Source organism: Canis lupus, chromosome 22 (assembly GCF_048164855.1).
Source record: "Canis lupus baileyi chromosome 22, mCanLup2.hap1, whole genome shotgun sequence".
Taxonomy (NCBI): Eukaryota; Metazoa; Chordata; class Mammalia; order Carnivora; family Canidae; genus Canis; species Canis lupus.
Window position 1 is genome coordinate 46,437,340 of NC_132859.1, and position 20,357 is coordinate 46,457,696.

Genomic DNA, 20,357 nt, shown 5'->3' on the forward strand with positions numbered 1-20,357 from the left:
AAGAGGGACACTATATCATACTTAAAGGAACTATCCACAAAAGGACCTAGCAATCATCAATATTTATGCTCCTCATGTGGGAGCTACCAAGTATATCCATCAATGAATAACCAAAGTTAAGACACACTTAGATAATAATACACTAATACTGGGAGACTTGAACATGGCGCTTTCTGTAATTGATAGATCTTCTAAGCACAACATCTCCAAAGAAACAAAAGCTTTAAATGATACACTGGACCAGATGGATTTCACAGATATTTACAGAACTTTACATCCAAATGCAACTGAATACACATTCTTCTCAAGTGCACATGGAATTTTCTCCAGAAAAGACCACATACGGGGTCACAAGTCAAGTCTTAACTGATACCAAAAGATTGGGATTGTCCCCTGCATATTTTCAGACAATAATGCTTTGAAACTAGAACTAAATCACAAGAAGAAATTTGGAAGAAATTCAAACACGTGGAGGTTAAGGACCATCCTGCTAAAAGACGAAAGGGTCAACCAGGAATTTAGAGCAGCATTAAAAAGATTCATGGAAACTAATGAGAATGAAGATACAACCGTTCAAAATCTTTGGGATACAGCAAAAGCGGTCCTGAGGGGAAAATACATTGCAATATAAGCATTCATCCAAAAACTGGAAAGAACTCAAATACACAAGCTAACCTTGCACCTAAAAGAGCTGGATAAGGAACAGCAAATAAAACCTACATCCAGCAGCAAAAGAGACTTAATAAACATTTGAGCAGAACTCATGAATTAGAGACCAGAAGAACTGTGGAACAGATCAACAAAACCAGGAGTTGGTTCTTTGAAAGAATTAATAAAATAGATAAACCATTACCAGCCTTATTAAAAAGAAGAGAGAAAAGACTCAAATTAATAAAATCACGAATGAAAAAGGAGAGAATCACCACCAATACCAAGGAAATACAAACAATTTTAAAACTTATTATGAGCATCTATAAGCCAATAAATTAGGCAATCTAGAAGAAATGGATGCATTTCTGGAAAACCACAAACTACCAAAACTGGAACAGGAAGAAATAGAAAACCTGAACAGGCCAATAACTAGGGAGGAAATTGAAGCAGTCATCAAAAACCTCTCAAGACACAAAAGCCCTGGGCCAGATGACTTCCCAGGGGAATTCTATCAAACATTTAAAGAAGAAAAAATACAGATTTTACTAAAGCTGTTCTGAGAGATAGAAAGGGATAAAATACTTCCAAAATCGTTTTATGAAGCCAGCATCACCTTAATTCCAAAACCGGACAAAGACCCACCAAAAAGGAGAATTATAGACCAATATCCTTGATGAACACAGATGCAAAAATTCTCACCAGGATACTAACCATAGGATCAAACAACACATTAAGAAGATTATTCACCATGACCAAGTGGGATTTATCCCCGGGATGCAAAGCTGGTTCAATACTCATAAAGCAACCAATATGATAGATCATATCAACAAGAGAACAAACAAGGACTATATATCCTCTCAATAGATGCAGAGAAAGGCTTTGGCAAAATACAGCATCCATTCCTGATCAAAACTCTCCAGTGTGTAGGGATAGAGGGAGCATTCCTCAGCATCTTAAAAGCCATCTATGAAAAGCCCACAGCAAATATCATTCTCAATGAGGAAACACTGGGAGCCTTTCCCCTAAGATCAGGAACAAGACAGGGATGTCCACTCTCACCACTGCTATTCAACATAGTACTGGAAGTCCTAGCCTCAGCAATCAGGCAACAAGAAGAAATGAAAGGCATTCAAATTGGCAAAGAAGAAGTCAATCTCTCCCTCTTTGCAGATGACATAATACTGTACGTAGAAAACCCAAAAGACTCCACCCAAAGATTGCTAGAACTCATACAGCAATTTGGCAGCATGGCAGGATACAAAATCAATGCCCAGAAATCAGTGTCATTTCTATACACTAACAATGAGACTGAAGAAAGAGAAATTAAGGAGTCAATCCCATTTACAAATCACCCAAAAGCGTAAGATCCCTAGGAATAAACCTAACCAAAAAGGTAAAGGATCTATACCCTAAAAACTATAGAACACTTCTGAAAGAAATTGAGGAAGACACAAAGAGATGGAAAAATAGTCCATGCTCATAGATTGGAAGAATTAATATTGTGAAAATGTCAATGCTACCCTGGGCAATTTACACATTTAATGCAATCCCTATCAAAATACCACAGACTTTCTTCAAAGATTTGGAACAAATTATTTTAAGATTTGTGTGGAATCAAAAAAGACCCCAAATAGCCAGGGGAATATTGAAAAAGAAAACCAGAACTGGGGGCATCACAATGCCAGATTTCAGGTTGTACTACAAGACAGTGTGGTACTGGCACAAAAAAAAGACACATAGATCAATGGAACAGAATAGAGAATCCAGAAGTGGACCGTCAACTTTATGGTCAACTAATATTCGACAAAGCAGGAAAGACAATCCACTGGAAATAGGACAGTCTCTTCAATAAATGCTGCTGGGAAAATTGGACAGCCACGTGCAGAAGAATGAAATTGGACCATTCTCTTACACCAGACACAAAGATAAACTCAAAATGGAGGAAAGCTCTAAATGTGAGACAAGAATCCATCAAAATCCTAGAGGAGAACACAAGCAACACCCTTTTTGAACTTGGCCACAGCAACTTCTTGCAAGATACATCCATGAAGGCAAGGGAAACCATAGCAAAAATGAATTATTAGGACCTAATCAAGATAAAATGCTTCTGCACAGCAAAAGAAACAGTCAACAAAACTAAAAATAACCTACAGAATGGGAGAAGATATTTGCAAATGGCATATCGATAAAGGGCTAGTATCCAAGATCTATAAAGAACTTATTAAACTCAACAGCAAAGAAACAAACAATCCAATCATGAAATAGGCAAAAGACATGGACAGAAATTTCACCAAAGAAGACATACACATGGTCAACACGCACATGAGAAAATGCTCTGCATCACTTGCCATCAGGGAAATACAAATCCAAACCACAATGAGATACCACCTCACACCAGTGAGAATGGGGAAAATTAACAAGGCAGGAAACAACAAATGTCGGAGGGGCTGCGGAGAAAGGGAACCCTCTTGCACTGTTGGTGCAGCCAACAACTGGTGCAGCCACTCTGGAAAACTCTGTGGAGGTTCCTCAAAGAGTTAAAAATAGATCTGCCCTACGACCCAGCAATTGTACCTTTGGGGATTTACCCCAACGATATAGATACAGTGAAACACCAGAACACCTGCACCCCGATGTTTCTAGCAGCAATGTCCACAATAGCCAGACTGTGGAAGGAGCCTTGGTGTCCATTGAAAGATGAATGGATAAAGAAGATGTGGTCTATGTATACAATGGAATATTCCTCAGCCATTAGAAATGACAAATACCCACCATTTACTTCGTCGTGGATGGAACTAGAGGGTATTATGCTGAGTGAAGTAAGTCAATCAGAGAAGGACCAACATTATATGGTCTCATTCATTTGGGGAATATAAAAAATAGTGAAAGGGAATAAAGGGGAAAGGAGAGAAAATGAGTGAAAATATCAATGAGGGTTACAGAAAATGAGAGCCACCTAACTCTGGGAAAGGAACAAGGGGTAGTGGAAATGGAGTTGAGTGGGGGGTTGGGGTGACTGGGTGATGGGCACTGAGGCGAGCAGTTGTTGGGATGAGCACTGGGTGTTATGCTATATGTTAGCAAATTGAACTCCAATAAAAATTAAAAAAAAAAACAGTGGTATTAGTCAGGGTTCTTCTTAGAGAAAGAATCAATAGGATGTGTATGTATATAGAGAAACAGTTATTTTTAACATTTATATTTGAATTCTAATTCATTAATATATAGTATAATATTAGTTTCAGGTATACAATGAAATGATTCATTGCTTACACACAACACTAGGTTCTCTTCACAAGCGCACTCCTTAATTCACATCACCTATTTCACCTATCCCCCCACTCACCTCCCCTCTGGTTAGGATCAGTTTGTTCTCTATAGTTAAGAGTCTATTTCCTGGTTTGCCAAGAGAGGTTTATTTTAAGGAACTGGCTCATGTGATTGCAGAGGCTCGATTAGTCCAAAATCTGCAGGGTAGGCTAGTGGGCCAGAGACCCAGGGAAGAGTTGCATTTTGATTCCAAAGGCTCTCTGGTTCCAGAATTCCTTCATGCTCAAAGGAAGCATTTGTTCCTTTAAAGCCTTCAAGTGATTGGGTGAGGCCTACTCATTTTATGGAAGGTAATCTGCTGTACTCAGAGTCTGTTGACTTAAATGTTAATCTCATCCACAAAACACATTCACAGAAACATCTAGTATAACATTTGGCCAAATATCTTTGGACTGCGTCCCAGCCAAGATGACACATAAAATCAACCATCAGAGACACTGTGCTGGGGGCCGGTGTTTTAAAGAATTTGAGGAACCAACACAATATCATAGAATCTTTGGCCTCCAATTGCCATCGTGTGTCCAGGCATATTTCTTATTTGTTGAATTCCTAGGTTATGCCCAACATGGTTCTTGCCTGTGCAGATTAGTCTAATGGAGAATTATTATATTCTTGAGAACAAATGTGAATTATTTTATATTTGTAGAGTTTGATCCTTGCTCAACATCGAGTGACTCATTGACAACAGAGAAAATATTGCTTCAAAAGCAACACTTTATTTAGGACTTCATAGTATCCCAAGCACTTTATTATGTAATGTAGATATTACAACAATCCTTGACATAACAGGGATGATACTTCATTCTCTTTTGACAAAAGGGAAACATGAGGCAATATTGTCTGGGAAACAGTGATGTCCCAAGTCGCTCACTTCTTGACTCCAACTGAACTCCTTGTAGTGTGTGTCATTTCCTGAGAGCCATGACAGTTATAAATGAAGAAACTAGGCCTTGGATTTATTTCTGTCAAACTCTAGAGTATGTGTTCTGTCAGCTTCTGCTATTTTCACTGTGTGTGTGTGTGTGTGTTTGTGTGGATATTGTGGATATGGAGTGTGTAGGGACACACTTGGAACTCACTCTCCCCACTCCATTTACCATGGGCTGCCCTAATAGCAACTTTCATGGATTACTTCTCACTGGGTAGTTTCCAAATGTATATTTACTAAAAACAAAGATTTTATCCTGCTTCTCAGATCCATAATAGTATTTCAAAGCATGAAAATAAAGCAATGAGCAATGGGTGATTAAGAAATTTAAAGTGGATGATAAGAAAACTAAGGTGGTTGATAAAAAGAAACCAGAACAGAACTTTTACTTATACTTTTGATTTTTTCCAATGATCAGTTATACCCCCTGCTAGTGCCCACATACCTAGCACCTTCTCAGCATAGAAGATGTTCCTGAAGCTGATTTAACTCAATCCCTTCTCCAGAATGGGCACATCTTTATGCAGAGGAGGGCAATGTGGTGGAAGGAGCAGACATTCTGCAGGTAGGTATACCCCCATTTACTGCATTTATGATTACTGGACACTTGCTCAACCATTCAGAACCTTGGTTTATCTGTAAAATAGGATGATAATAACTTGTTCCCAGCATTCTTGTTAATGGTTTAAATGAAACAGTGTCTTCCTGTGTGCCTAGAGCAGGTAGTGATCAGTGGTCTTAGCCCCTTTTTACTTAACAAGAAAAATAAAGCAAATTGTAAACATTTAAAGACCCTAAAGGAAAGAAGGGAAGAATTCTGCACTGGGGCTCCATTTGTGGAGGGGACCTGTTGACCATCCTTCCCCATCACACTGCTTCACTGACCTACTTCAGGGCTGACTAGCCCATCAGCTATGCTAAATGAGTGCACCCATTAACGCAAGGCAAAGATAAGGTTTCCCCAATTATTACTGCCACAGATTACTTTGCTTTTATCTAGTGTTTATCTCAATGAAAATACTAAGCACCAGGAACTCTTACAAGTTTGAACAAAACAGCTACTTTTAAAGGGCTTCTAGTTTTTTTATGAAGTTACAAATTTGAAGACTGAGTTTTGAAGTTTCAGATATGCTCCTTACCTAGCGTATCAGTCACCCTTTTGGTTGTAGTTTCCTTGCAAATATTATGTTACATTGATAATAAAGAAACTTCACTTTATACTTTTTCTGCTCTCACATTACTAAGTTCTTCCCACTTCAAAGACATTTATTTTTTCTTCTTTCACAGAGAACTATCCCCTTTCAAGTGGTGGAAATGTTTTCTTTGTTTGTGATACAATTACAAAGCTACAGAAAAATTTCAGGAAAGTATAAGGAAATCATATACCCTTTATGCAGTTTCAGAAATTGTTCACATTTTCTTTCCCTCTCTCATCAGTTTTCTGAAACATTTGAAATTGGGTTGTAAACATAGCCATTGTTATGCCTAAATATTGCAGTGTGCCTTCTCTAATCACAAGGGCTTTGCCTTCTATAACCTATATATTCTCTTACATAGTACAATGATCAGAATCAGGAAATTTAACATTGATAACAATATTAATATCTAATCTACAGTCTATAATCAAACTTCATCACTGATAGCAACAGTATCTTGGCTTTTTTTCCCCCCTGGATCAGGATAAAGTTTAGGATAACGAATTTCATTAAAGCTTAAGTCTCTTTCATGCTCCTTAATATGGAGATTCCTCAGCCTTTCTTTGTCCTTGACCTTGATGTCTTTGCCTGCCCCCTACTTTGAGTTTGGCTGATGTCTTCTCATGAATAGGTTTAGACTAGGACTTTTTGGCAGGAATATTCCAGATATGATACCCTAACTTCTTGGTACATCACATCAAAGGGTCCATGATGTGGATTTGTCCCAATATTGGACATATTAACTATGATCCTTGGGTTGAGATAACATTTGTTGAGTTTCTCCACTGCAAAGTTACTCTTTTTCCCTTTGGCATCAATTTATGGAGAGTAATTCCATCTTTGACAGAACATCAATATTTTGTTTGTCATCAAATGTTCACCTACTAGATTTACCACCCATTTATGCTTTTCTAACTCCATAATTCCATTCATATTTGTTAGTTAACTGTCTACTGAAAAGAATTTATCTGTCATCTATCTATCTATCTATCTATCTATCTATCTATCTATCTATCTATCTATCATCTATCTTCTATCTATCCAATCAATACAGACTCATGGATTCTTATCCTATACAATGAGTTATAATTCATTACTATCTTTACTTATTTTGATGCTCAAATTATCCCATATTTAGCTATAGGAAACCCTTCATTCTAACTCCTGTGACTTTTTGGTATGTTTCCATGATTTTTTTAGCACATACTATTCCATATATCCCAGTCTCATCTTTACTTTCCCTACCCCAGCCTTGAAATCATATTTTTACCCCCAAAGCCCTGGCTCTAGGTACACTTATTGTTAATAGTGTAACATTTCTTCTGGAACCACTGAGCAACCGAGCTAGCAAATATCCATATCAATTATAAAACTTGTATTCATGTTGATTATTTTAATCCCAATCAGTATCACCATGGAATATACTCTAGTCCTTCCCTTATTCTTTTCTGTAACTCCTTATACCACCACTGAGAAACTAGGCTCTCACTGCCCCAAATATATTTATTCATTTGCCCAAGCCTAACTGTACAGAAGGTAACAGAAAGGGTAATAAAATGCCTTTAATGTCTGAGAGATCTTCAACAACTGTTGGTCATGGCTGCCTCTGATCAAATTATTGAAAGCCAAGAAGGAAATGATATCCAAATCTCTCTCATAGCCTGTTCCTCCTCTTAAAGAGAGATAATGGGGGTGTGAAATGCCATGGCAATCAATTTGACAGTCCCTATTACCACTTCACCACTGACTGGTCCTCTAGGGCCACCAATAGACATGACACTCACCACATTTCCAGCCAGAGCTATACACTTGAATGACCTTTTGAGAGTGAGAAATAGAAACCTTATACTTAGATGCACTGTTAAAAACTTTGAGAACAGTTGGATGAGGTTCATCAGAGGGTCAAGAGTCTGGTGCCCATGCATTTCAATCGAAATTTTCTTAGGTACCAGACTGTATTTCAAGAAAGGATGTGTGATATCAGAATCTATTTCTCTATCAAATCTGGATCTTATTCAAGGGGCCAACTTAGTAAACAGCCTTCTTTCCCACCAAGGAGCTGAGCTGAGACTGATGGCCCCAGAGGCTGTGTTAGAATGGACACGGTTTTTAACCAAAGTAAACAAGGAAATCTGAAGCACAGTAAGAAAAGAGTAAGGAGGTAAAAAAAAAAAATCATGTCAAGATTCTGGTTTGAAAAGCAAGGCAAAGTCAGAAACGGGAAGATAAGAAGTAAAGTTAGACATAATAGTACAGAGGAAACTCCTGAAATTCAGAGATACAGAGAGAGCAAACTGCATGGGAATGGGGTGGGGGGCTGGCTTTGAGGGCTGCTGGTTATGTGACACAGTTTTAAATAACTGGGCAGATCGCATATGCCATAATCACAGCACTTCCCTGCAAGTTGTAGACCCTTCAGATAAACCACTTTCACCGCAGCATCTCATTTTCTAGTCATTCCAAGCAACGGTTTTATAAAATCATATGTGAAGACACCTGCAGTAAATCCCTTTGCAGTGGGGAGTCACCACTCTCCTCCTGCTGCCTTGTTTTATATAAATCATTTGTCACATAGAGTGTTATATTAAAAACAAATTTTAAGCAATTGCTACAAAATACTTTGCTTTGGAGCCTGATAGTTTTATTTGAATATCTGCTTGGTTATTTGCTGTGTGTATGTATGTGTGTGTGTGTGTGTGTGTGTGTCTGTTTTACCTAATCTCAATGTGCCTCAATTTCCTCATCTGTAAAATAGGGTTGATAGAACCTAGTTACCAGTACAGTTTTGAAGATTATAAAACACTTATCATGACTGGCACATAATAAAAGCTTCCTAAGAACTAGTTATTATGTTATTTTGATTGTCATTGTTTTTACACTTTTTATAAACATTATATTATTTCCATATCCCAATATACTTATGAGCCTGTTAAGTAGATTATTACTGCAAGGTTATATGAACAGCTTGAGGATTGGGAAAAATAAAACTTTCTCAGTTTCTCAAAAATTGTTTTCTAAAATCAGAAATCATGTATTCTTCCATATATATTCTTGTCATATAATTGTAGAAGGATTTTCTTCCTCCAGCTGAGGTCCTCAAGGCCGTGTCTCTCCATAGGTCTTCAGGTAAACTGCCTATTTCTCTAAGACAGTAGTTCTACAGAATCACATGGAGGGCTCTTTAGAATATATTCCCTGGTACACCCTTAGATTTCTGATTCAATAGGTGTAGGTTAGGGCCCATGAATTTTCACTTTTAACAAGTTCCCAAGTGTTGTCAATGCTGTTGTTCCTGGACCACACTTTGAGAACCAAGCTGAGATGGAAGGGCCATCAGCTGCTCTTGTCTCAAAGCATCCCAGAGGAATTCTTGCATCAGTGTTGTATCTAGAGTCCTGAAAAAACTGGAGATCTTGAGACCCATGAATGTTACCACCTTGAAGTCTTTGCCAACACCTTTTTCTCATTCTTTTGCCAGAGTTCACATGCCTTATTCTCACATTGACCTGGGAAAATTCCATTCACAATAACAATCAACATCAAATATCCCCTGAAGCCTTTCTCAGAATTCTTCCAACTCTAGGTAAATTTAAGTGAATACTCTCTATGACCACTACCCTCTCCTATGCCTCAACTCTGTCAGAGAATTTGTGGAAAACTCTGACATGGGCAGGAAAACATTACTGTGTATCCTGTCTAGCTCACCTATCAGTTATCTCCCTCTTTCATTATTTTGGAGCTATTTTACAACTCTGAAAAATGTCGAAAGCTGTTAATGATGCAAATGATTCTTGTCCATAGAAATGAAAAATAGTTGTATCTGGTGGGATGCATTTGATTATTGTCCTATGGATATACCTATTATTTATTTGCAAACTTATTTCATATATATATATATTTGTGTGTATGCATTTATATATACATACACATGCATGTATATATATATCTTTAAATTTTTTATGTATTATTATTTAATGTATGTATCTTTGAATTCTACTTTGAATCAGCTATAATATCTTGCTGGTTCTGTCATTAATTAATGAGTGAAATATAATTTTTATTTTTTTATTTTTTTTGAAACATAATTTTTAAATCCTTGGTGCATATTCTTGTTCTGTCTGTATGAATGTTATGATTATACATTTTTTTAAAATAATACTTTAACAACTATACCAGCCATTACATTAAATGGCTCCTCTAGTGGCTCATCTTGTGTCTCTAAGCTCCTCTGTTACCACCTTGCTATAAATTCCCAGAATTCAAAGGCCTTTTTGCTTTATCTTTATATTAGATTCTAACACAGTGCTTTTTGTGAGTATTCAATAAATCTTTCTTAGGTAAATAAAAAAAAAACATGTGATTTTAGGACAGAAGATATTTTGCCATGCAGTAAAGGAGATAAAGGGTTTTCCAGGCAGATGGAGTGAGTAACAAAAAGATCCCCAAACATGAAATAGAGCTATAATATAAAGGGCTATGGTGGAAAATGAGAAAGGCAGGCATAATCTAGTTCATAAAGGTCTGTTCATAATATGTTCCTGAGGGACCACTGAAGGTCTGTTCATAATATGTTCCTGAAGGATCACTGAAGGATCTCAAATGATCAAATTTGCATTTGAAATTGGTCCCTCTTTCTGCCACAAGGAGTTTAGTTTTGAAGGACAGAAGCTTAGAGACAGACCCACTGAGACACCTTTTCTCCCAGCTGTAGGAACCTAGTTATTTTGAATGGTGTCCTAATGTTTCTCTTGGTCCCCCAGGATGGAGTAATTTGGGGTGCTAAAATCCTGGTTTCATGTCTGTGTGACTGTCCTCAAATAACTGTAGATGAGGGCCACCTGCCTATGTCTTTGCAGATGGCTTCTTTATCCTGTGCTAGATTGTCTGTTGTGAGAACATCCTGGTGTTACAGCTGGATCCCTGTGGGTGTCACTGATTGCCTGGCTGCACATCCACCAGTCATCACTTCATTTTCTGATCACTTTGTCCTGTCTACATAGCTGGCCTTATGTCCTCAGCTGAACCTGAGTTGAACAGAGATGGGACCAATGCTGAGGATAACTAGATATATTGTACTTAAATCTATTCAGTTTTATATAAGTTTAAGGTCCTATTGTTAGGAATAACATTTTAAAAACAGATGCATTGACAGCAATTTAAGTGGTGCTTAGTATATTGACTGAAAGTGTGCATCTAAAAGAGAATCAAATAAAGCAGGATAGAAAGTCACTATTTTTCCTTCTGAAAGAGAAAAATAACATAACCAAATTAGATTGGTGGCTGAAAATTGTCTTAGCAATTTTTACTTCTATTATGGGTTTATCTTCTGTGAAAGGGAAATTCTATTATTTTGCTATTATGAGCAAAAATGACAAAGTAAGAGCAAAATTTATCCAAATGCATTTAAAACTTACAAATTTTCTATTCTAGCATACTTCTCTCCCTGTCTATATCACATCACACTTATACATAAGACTGTAAATTAATATTTTCAATGACGTAGTCATGCTTTATATGGGCACTACTCCAAATTTTGTTATCATGTAGAGGATGCAAAATCATTATCTGTTCATATGTATCATATCGGTGCATTTCTTCTTAATATACGATTTTCCTTATTTTGTTTTTCATCCCTGAAATAGGGTTTTCTGAAGCTTGAGTTATACTCTTAAAATGGGTGCATAGTACTTCAAAAAAAGGTGCTATAAAAAAGAAAATGAGATTTTTTAAAATGTTGGTAAAACAGTAAGATATCTTTCAGGAAATATTCCACTAACCTTCGGTTTGTCTTGCTAAGTTACTGAAATCAATAAAACTACATTTCTGAAGAATTCATATTTCATGATGTTCAGGTAACACAACTACATTTTTTTTGGTTGAATTCAATAAAAATGTACCCCAAGTCAACCCTCCTGGCAGAAAGTTTATTGAGGAGAGGAGAGAGAAGAGGGCAGATTTGTAAATAATAAGACTTTGCTGAGAAAAGAGGAAAAGAGAGAGAGACAAAGAATAGAAATATGAATTTTACCTGAGCTAGGATAGTAATTGGCAAATTTCCATTTAATGTGAATGGAAAAATCAACATAAATTTACATGTTTCATGTAATCAGTGAAAACAGAGAACTTAAACTGTAGACTGAAATATTAAAACCAAAGAAACAGCCAGGCATATCTGGATCAGACTTGCCATTATTCAAAATGAATATTATTCTTGTGAAGATGGTTTTGGTTTTTTTCTTCAATTTAGGGGAGGGGAGAGAGGAGGTGTAGGTGGAAATGAGCAAAGATAAAAAATATCTGTAATTTAATAATGATAACTATAGAGATGAAGACAAAGCTTCATTTTTTTGGAAGCTGTTTATTTCCCTCGAATGGCGCCAGAAAGCAAGCTAAGGCACACCTATTATGGCTACATTTTGCTGATTCAGAGATTAAAGTAGAAAATAAAAAATTTCACCTCTAAAAGAGTGTGTTTTTTCGTACTGCTTGAATTTATGGTTTATGAAATACTTCAAGGTTCTCCTGAAAATTCTAAGAGATCTACAAAGCACCTCCACCTATTTTCCCATACTTTACTATTGTTGATTTGAACTTGAAGTCTACATATTACTAGATAAGAACCAGGCATTGAGGAGATACGCTGAATAATTTTATATTTTGAGATTCTGAATTTGGACGTTCTAAATTGTTTCTTTCCTAATTCAGTTTTGCCTAGGATTTGAAAAAGTTAGTTAGCTTAGTTATTATCTTGTTTACCCTCTGTCAAATAGGAAATAATGGGTAAGGTCTCTATATACATCTGGAATAATGGAGATAAAAGTCTTTAAGTTCATTTACCTTGTTGAATTCAGTTATCTGTTATGGTTGAAAATCCACATAATATGTAAAGGATAGACAATCTGCTTGCTAAAAGAGAACATTGTATTGTCTCCCCTACAAATTCCCATCTTAAATCACCATTAAAGACAGTTACAAATCCTGAAATGTACAAATATACCAACAGTGATCCACAGTGCCCTTCCATTTTTAGCAGTTCTACTTTAGTAGATTTACAAAAAAATTTAAATTGAAATAATTTTTGTTTTCTCTTAAAATGACTATTGTCATTTTATTGTCAATAAATGTCAAACTATTGTCATTTTATTGTCAATAAATGTCAAACTATTGTCAATATTTATTTATTGTCATTTTCTGTGTCAATGTGACCATTGTCACAGAAAATAGGTTCCCAAATAGCAGTCTGCAAGCCAGGAAGAGAAACCTCCCTAGAACTCAACCAGCTGGGTTACCAACATTTTGCAGAAGAGGAACTCACATTTAGAGACCAAGAAGTACTTACCAGAAATATACTAATCTTTTACTACTAATATGAGTCTGTGTCCACCTCTGCTCTTTGATTTATTTTTTATTTTTTGTATATTTTTTATTGGAGTTCGATTTGCCAACATATAGCATAACACCCAGTGCTCATTCCATCAGGTGCCCCCTGAGTGCCCATCACTCAGTCACCCCAACCCCCTGCCCACCTCCCTTTCCACCACCCTTGTTCATTTCCCGGAGTTAGGTGGCTCTCATGTTCTGTGACCCTCACTGATATTTCCCACTCATTTTCTATCCTTTCCCTTTATTCCCTTTCACTATTTTTTTATAGTCCCCAAATGAATGAGACCATATATTTGTCCTTCTCTGATTGACTTATATCACTCAGCATAATACCGTCCAGTTCCATCCACATTGAAGCAAATGGTGGGTATTTGTTGTTTCTAATGGCTGAGTAATATTCCATTGTATACGTAGACCACAACTTCTTTAAACATTCAACTTTCGATGGACACCGAGGCTCCTTCCAGTTTGGCTATTGTGGATATTGCTGCTATAAACATTGGGGTGCAGGTGTTCCAGCATTTCACTGCATCTGGGAAATCCCCAGCAGTGCAATTGCTGGGTCATAGGGCAGATCTATTTTTAACTCTTTGAGGAACCTCCACACGGTTTTCCTGAGTGGCTGTACCAGGAAAACTCACTCCCACCAGCAGTGAGGGTTCCCCTTTCTCCACATCCTGTCCAACATTTGTTCTTTCCTGTCTTGTTAATTTTCCCCATTCTCACCGGTGTGAGGTGGTATCTCATTGTCGTTTTGATTTGTATTTCCCTGATGGCAAGTGATGCAGAGCATTTTCTCATGTGCTTGCTGGCCAAGTCTATGTCTTCTTTGGTGAAATTTCTGTTCATGTCTTTTGCCTATTTCATGATTGGATTGTTTGTTTCTTTGCTGTTGAGTTTAATAAGTTCTTTATAGATCTTGGACACTAGCCCTTTATCTGATATGTCATTTGCAAATATCTTCTCCCATTCTTTAGGTTGTCTTTTAGTTTTGTTGACTGTTTCTTTTGCTGTGCAGAAACTTTTTAACTTGATTAAGTCCAATAATTCATTTTTGCTATGGTTTCCCTTGCCTTCATAGATGTATCTTGCAAGAAGTTGCTGTGGCCAAGTTCAAAAAGGGTGTTGCCTGTGTTCTCCTCTAGGATTTTGATGGATTCTCCTCTCGCATTTAGATCTTTCCTCCATTTTGAGTTTATCTTTGTGTCTGGTGTAAGAGAATGGTCCAATTTCATTCTTCTGCATGTGGATGTCCAATTTTACCAGCATCATTTATTGAAGAGACTGTCCTATTTCCAGTGTATAGTCTTTCCTGCTTTGTCGAATATTAGTTGACCATAGAGTTGAGGGTCCACTTCTGGGTTCTCTATTCTGTTCCATTGATCTATGTGTCTGTTTTTGTGCCAGTACCACACTGTCTTGATGACCACAGATTTGTAGTACAACTTGAAGTCCGGCATTGTGATGCCCCCAGCTCTGGTTTTCGTTTTCAATATTCTCCTGGCTATTTGGGGTCTTTTCTGATTCCACACAAATCTTTTTTTTTTTTTTTTTTTGGATTCCACACAAATCTTAAGATGATTTGTTCCAACTCTCTGAAGAAAGTCCATGGTATTTTGAAAAGGATTGCATTAAATGTGTGAATTGCCCTGTGTAGCATTGACATTTCCACAATATTAATTCTTCCAATCCATGAGCATGGACTATTTTTCCATCTCTTTGTGTCATCCTCAATTTCTTTCAGAAGTGTTCTGTAGTTTTTGGGGTATAAATCCTTTACCTCTTTTGTTACGTTTATTCCTAGGTATCTTATGGTTTTAGTTAAATGAGATTAACTCCTTAATTTCTCTTTCTTCAGTCTCATTGTTAGTGCATAGAAATGCCACTGATTTCTGTGCATTGATTTTGTATCCTGCCACACTGCTGAATTGCTGTATGAGTTCTAGCAATCTTGGGGTGGAGTCTTTTGGGTTTTCTTCGTACAGTATCATGTCATCTGTGAAGAGGAAGAGTTTGACTTCTTCTTTGCCAATTTGAATGCCTTTTATTTCTTTTTGTTGCCTGATTTCTGAGGCTAGGACTTCTAATAATATGTGCATAACAGTGGTGAGAGTGGACATCCCTGTTGTGTTCTTGATCTTAGGGGAAAGACTCCTGGTGTTTCCCCATTGAGAATGATATTTGCTGCAGGCTTTTTGAGATGGCTTTTAAGATGCTGAGGAAATCTCCCTCTATCCCTACACTCTGAAGAGTTTTGATCAGGAATGAATGTTGTATTTTGTCAAATGCTTTCTCTGTATCTATTGAGAGGACCATATGGTTCTTGTTTTTTCTCTTTTTGAGAAGATTATTCACCATGACCAAGTGGGATTTATCCCTGGGATGCAAGTCTGGTTCAACACTCATAAAGCAATCAACCTGATAAATAATATCACCTCTGCTCTTTTATTTTATTTATTTATTTTTTTTTTAATTTTTATTTATTTATGATAGTCACACAGAGAGAGAGAGAGAGAGAGGCAGAGACACAGGCAGAGGGAGAAGCAGGCTCCATGCACCGGGAGCCCGACGTGGGATTCGATCCCGGGTCTCCAGGATCGCGCCCTGGGCCAAAGGCAGGCGCCAAACCGCTGCGCCACCCAGGGATCCCACCTCTGCTCTTTTAATGTATTAAATTGTACCTCTGGACTTTTGAGGAAGATATATTTACAGTATTGCATAGGCAGCATTTCTCTAGTGGAAAAAAAAATAAGATCTCTACTCTGTATTTAAGTACCATTTTTCCCTTAGAAGTTATAAAATGTAGTCTGTCATGTAGTAAAAGGGCCCATCCTTGATAATTATATGTTGTAAAGTGGACCTTGCAAAAGGACAATAAGGTAGGATTATTTTGAAAGAAATATTTTAGGAATATGTAGCATACATAAAAATCTATAAAAATAAATATTTGCTTTGTGCCAAAGGCAGTAGATTTTGAAGAAAAACATATCTTCACATCCCTACATACTGAATATTTAAATGATTTCTATATTTATCATGTTTTTCTTTTCTTTATAAAATATTTTATTTAGCACCTAATTGAAATGGGTAGATATACTAGAAATTTACCAGTATTCAAAGAGAAGTAAGTAGTCAAAATGCTTTCCTTCTGAGAGTTTACAAACTAAGAAAATAATGCAGTTAAATAAATTAACTACACTATTCACTAACCACAAGACTCTGAGACATACTAATGACTAAAAAAAATTTAAAAGATTCAGAAATAAGTGAGTAATTTCTTTCCTTGGTACCCTATGCTGATTTCTCTCATAACTCAAGATTGAAATGGCCTGTGCCCTGTTGTATTAGTTCAGGTTGCTGCATCATAAGTAGAATACATTAAGTGGTTATAAATGTCAGAAATTTATATCTCACAATTTTAGAGACTAGAAGTTCAAGATCAATGTGCCAGCATGATTGAGTTCCTGTCAGGGCCCTGTGCCAGGTTTCAGATGAGCCTACTTCTTGCTGTGTCCCCACATCGTAGTAGAAGGGGTAAGGGGAGGGAGCTATCTGCAGTTTCCTTTGTAAGATCCCTAATATCCCTCAGGAGCTCTCTTCCTCTCAGAACCTAGTCAACTCCACAAGACCCACTTCCTAATACCATCACCTTGGGAGTTAGGAGTCAATTTATGAATTTTGGCGGGGCACATTCAGCCCACAATACCTGTCTCCTCTATTATACAAAGAGCCCATCACAAGGTAAAACCTAGTGCTTTCTCTTTACAATTGGTACATCATCACAAGGGTTAAATTGTTAAGATGGACTCAAGTGATTTACATACTTATCCAACAAAAACTGTTGCCAGCTATGGAAAGAATAAAGCAAAAAAGCAGCATAAACACATTCTTCTCCAGAATGACCTGAAACCATCAGACATAGCGTCTATAAAATGTTTCTTTCCCTGGGTCGAGATTTGTCTTTGCAGTAGCATTAAGTATAAAACATTGTTCTCAGGGAATCTGTCTGAGATTGGGGCTTCTCAGTATTTATTCTTTCTTAGTCAGACACAGAGAAAAAAATCTGCCTGATTGCTTCCTATTCTCCATCCAACCACAGCCCACAACTCTATAAATTCCAAGTTTATTTATCTTAACAAATCTGGATGCTTGAGTACCTACTACTAAAAAACATTTTAAAGATATGTTCCCCTGTTAACTAAATCCAATTAGACTAGTAGACTGTTTACCAAAGGTCTGGTCAGGGGTCAAACATTATAGGCACTGTAAGCCATTTCCTTCCCAGGAGGTTTTATGATTGATTTTTTTTTTTTTAAAGAAGGTCCTCTGTAAATATATATTGATTCTTGTTTGACTTCTCCTTTACTTTTTTTTCTTGCTATTTCTGCCATGAGTGTTTCTTTGCAAAAGTCTCGATGCCCCCATTTTCTTCTGATGCTATGTGGAACAGAAACATTTATTAACAGTTATTTTCCTTGGTTTACTTTAAAGTCTATGCTACTTAAGATCAGAAATAAGAATAGAGATGTTTCTCTATTGTTTGTACTCATCTATAATTTCCTTATACTGCATACTACATCCCCCAAATATTAGTGGCTTCTAAAACTTTCTTTCTTGCTCACATTACCTGACAGTTGATGGTCAGCTGAGACACTGAGGAGTTCGGAAGTAATTTGTAAGTTTTCTTTACTATTCACCTCTTCTCATTTTGGAATCCAGGCTGAGGAACTTGCCACTCTCTGGGACATGCCAAACTCATGGTAGAAATTAAGTATAAGAGGTCCCTAGTGAAGCCATACCAAGCATTTACATTTTCTGCTTGTATATGGCATATGCCATGTCTCCTCACATCTGCGTGGACAGGACCAAAGTCAGTATGGCAAGGAAGCAAATTAAGGATAGGGGAGTGAATACATATTACAAATAACCATGGTCTAATAAATATTAGAGTTTCCAACTCTTAGGATCTCTCATTTAACTTAAATTTGATTATTTCTTTTTTTTAAAAAAAAGATTTTATTCATTTATTCATGAGAGAAATAGAAAGAGAGAGAGAGAGAGAGAGAGAGAGGCAGAGACACAGGCAGAGGGAGAAGCAGACTCCGTGCAGGGAGCCTGATGTGGGACTTGATCCCGGGACTCCAAGATCATGCCCTGGGCTGAAGGCAGGCACTAAACCACTGAGCCACCCAGGGATCCCCTTAAATTTGCTTATTTCATTTCATGTGGCAAGTTATCTTTACATCTCTTCCTAAACTTTGAGCCCTACTTTTGAATATATAATACTTATTAATGTACTTTGTGAGTCAAGAGATTATCAGTGGCAGAGGCTTTGAAGTATCTGTTTATCTTCTCACAGAGAAGGTAGTAGTAGAGATATGCATTTTGCATCTCTTTTAGGAGGTATAATAGATTCAATTTTGATTTTAATATTTTCTTTCCTCTTTTTCCTTCACTGAAGACATTGCGCCAGGCACAAGTTGCTGTTCTCCCTAAAATTCTACACATTTCTTCCTGGCACCTGTGCCCTATGGCAGGAGTTTTTCAAACATCAGTGACTCCTCAGCATATGAAATGGTTAAAAGAGCAGTTCAGTTATGGGAACTCTTAGAAGGCCCCCTGCTTGCTTATCCCACCTTCCCTGTACCTGCTGCCTCTCTACTTAGAAATCAGTCCCCTTACCCCCTACCAGCAGAGTCTTTCAGACCGAGACTGACCGTGTGGTGTCCTATGGGCTTGTCCCAGTTTGCCAACTGAATGGACGACATACTAGCAATGGCCTGAGGCTTTCTAGCCTGAGCCCAGACTGTGGCAGGCTGCACTCCTGCCTCCACCAAAGGCAAAATGAAAACAGGAGTGGGCAAGATGCACTGAGGAAGTTGAGGCTGGGGATTTCCTGCCAGTATCCTCAGAGTCTGGAAGGAAACTGAAAAAGTTCGGACGGGCTCTCATGAATGAAGTACTTTCGCTGGGAATGTTTGATTCTTCAGTTCTGAAAAAGGGATTCCAAACAGAGTTGCTGAGAAACCTGAGAGCTGACTTATTGGAAGTTAGGGAACAGACTGCCCTGTCCCGAGCTGGGCCTAGACAGTTCTGTGCCAAGAGCATCTCTTAGCTGTGGATCCAACTGCTTTCTGCCCTCCCTCTGAGGATGAGGACTCTGGCATCTGACCCCCGCAGATGTTTATCTGGACCTTGGTGACACGTTACTGGCATCTACAGACAATGAAGCCTGCCCCTTAGCTCTTTCACTGTTAGTGACATCTGGGAGCCATTAGCTCTCTTTTTGGCACGGAGCCATTGGGCCCACCCAAGTAGGTACCCACAGCATCTTAGACAAATTGGAGGTGAAAGACAAGGCTTAGTCCAAGACGTGGCAGCAGGACCTCCCTACAGATTGTTCCAGATAAAATGACAAATTTCTTCAAACTCCCTCATGTCTCTAATCTAGTAGATAGCCTTACAGCCAGCGTGAGCTTGGCAGGTAGCCTGTGGCAACCTCAGAATCCCCTGCTGGCAGTGTTGGCTGTCCACATAGCTCCCCCAACTTGCTCCTGTGTAATAGCTCGGAGGGTGAATAAACAATAAAACTACTTTTTTGGATTAAAAAATAATATTTTCTTTCCTCTGTTCCCCACTGCGTATATGTGAGCAAATTATATAAGTTTTTCTCATTAAAAGAAAAGATTTATTGAGGTATGGTTGATATACAGTAAACTGAACATATTTCAGGGTACAATTTTATGAGTTTTTACATATGTGTACACACATGAAAGCACCACCACAATTGAATCAACATTTCCATCACCCCCCCAATGTGATTTCTCCTTTAAAGCCCCTCCCTTCTTTTCCTCCTTCTTTCCACCCCT

The 20,357-nt window shown here is 37.6% G+C and overlaps 1 long non-coding RNA gene across 1 annotated transcript in view; it reads left to right on the plus strand.

The window, feature by feature from the left end:
* Nucleotides 1–20,054, plus strand: part of LOC140614507 (uncharacterized) — a 37,455-nt gene extending 17,401 nt beyond the window's left edge. Inside the window, exons 3-5 of the long non-coding RNA XR_012015359.1 lie at nucleotides 5,328–5,474; nucleotides 18,123–18,163; nucleotides 18,950–20,054. This is a non-coding gene — a long non-coding RNA (uncharacterized lncRNA). The remainder of the gene's footprint in view (nucleotides 1–5,327; nucleotides 5,475–18,122; nucleotides 18,164–18,949) is intronic.
* Nucleotides 20,055–20,357: the final 303 nt, after the last annotated feature.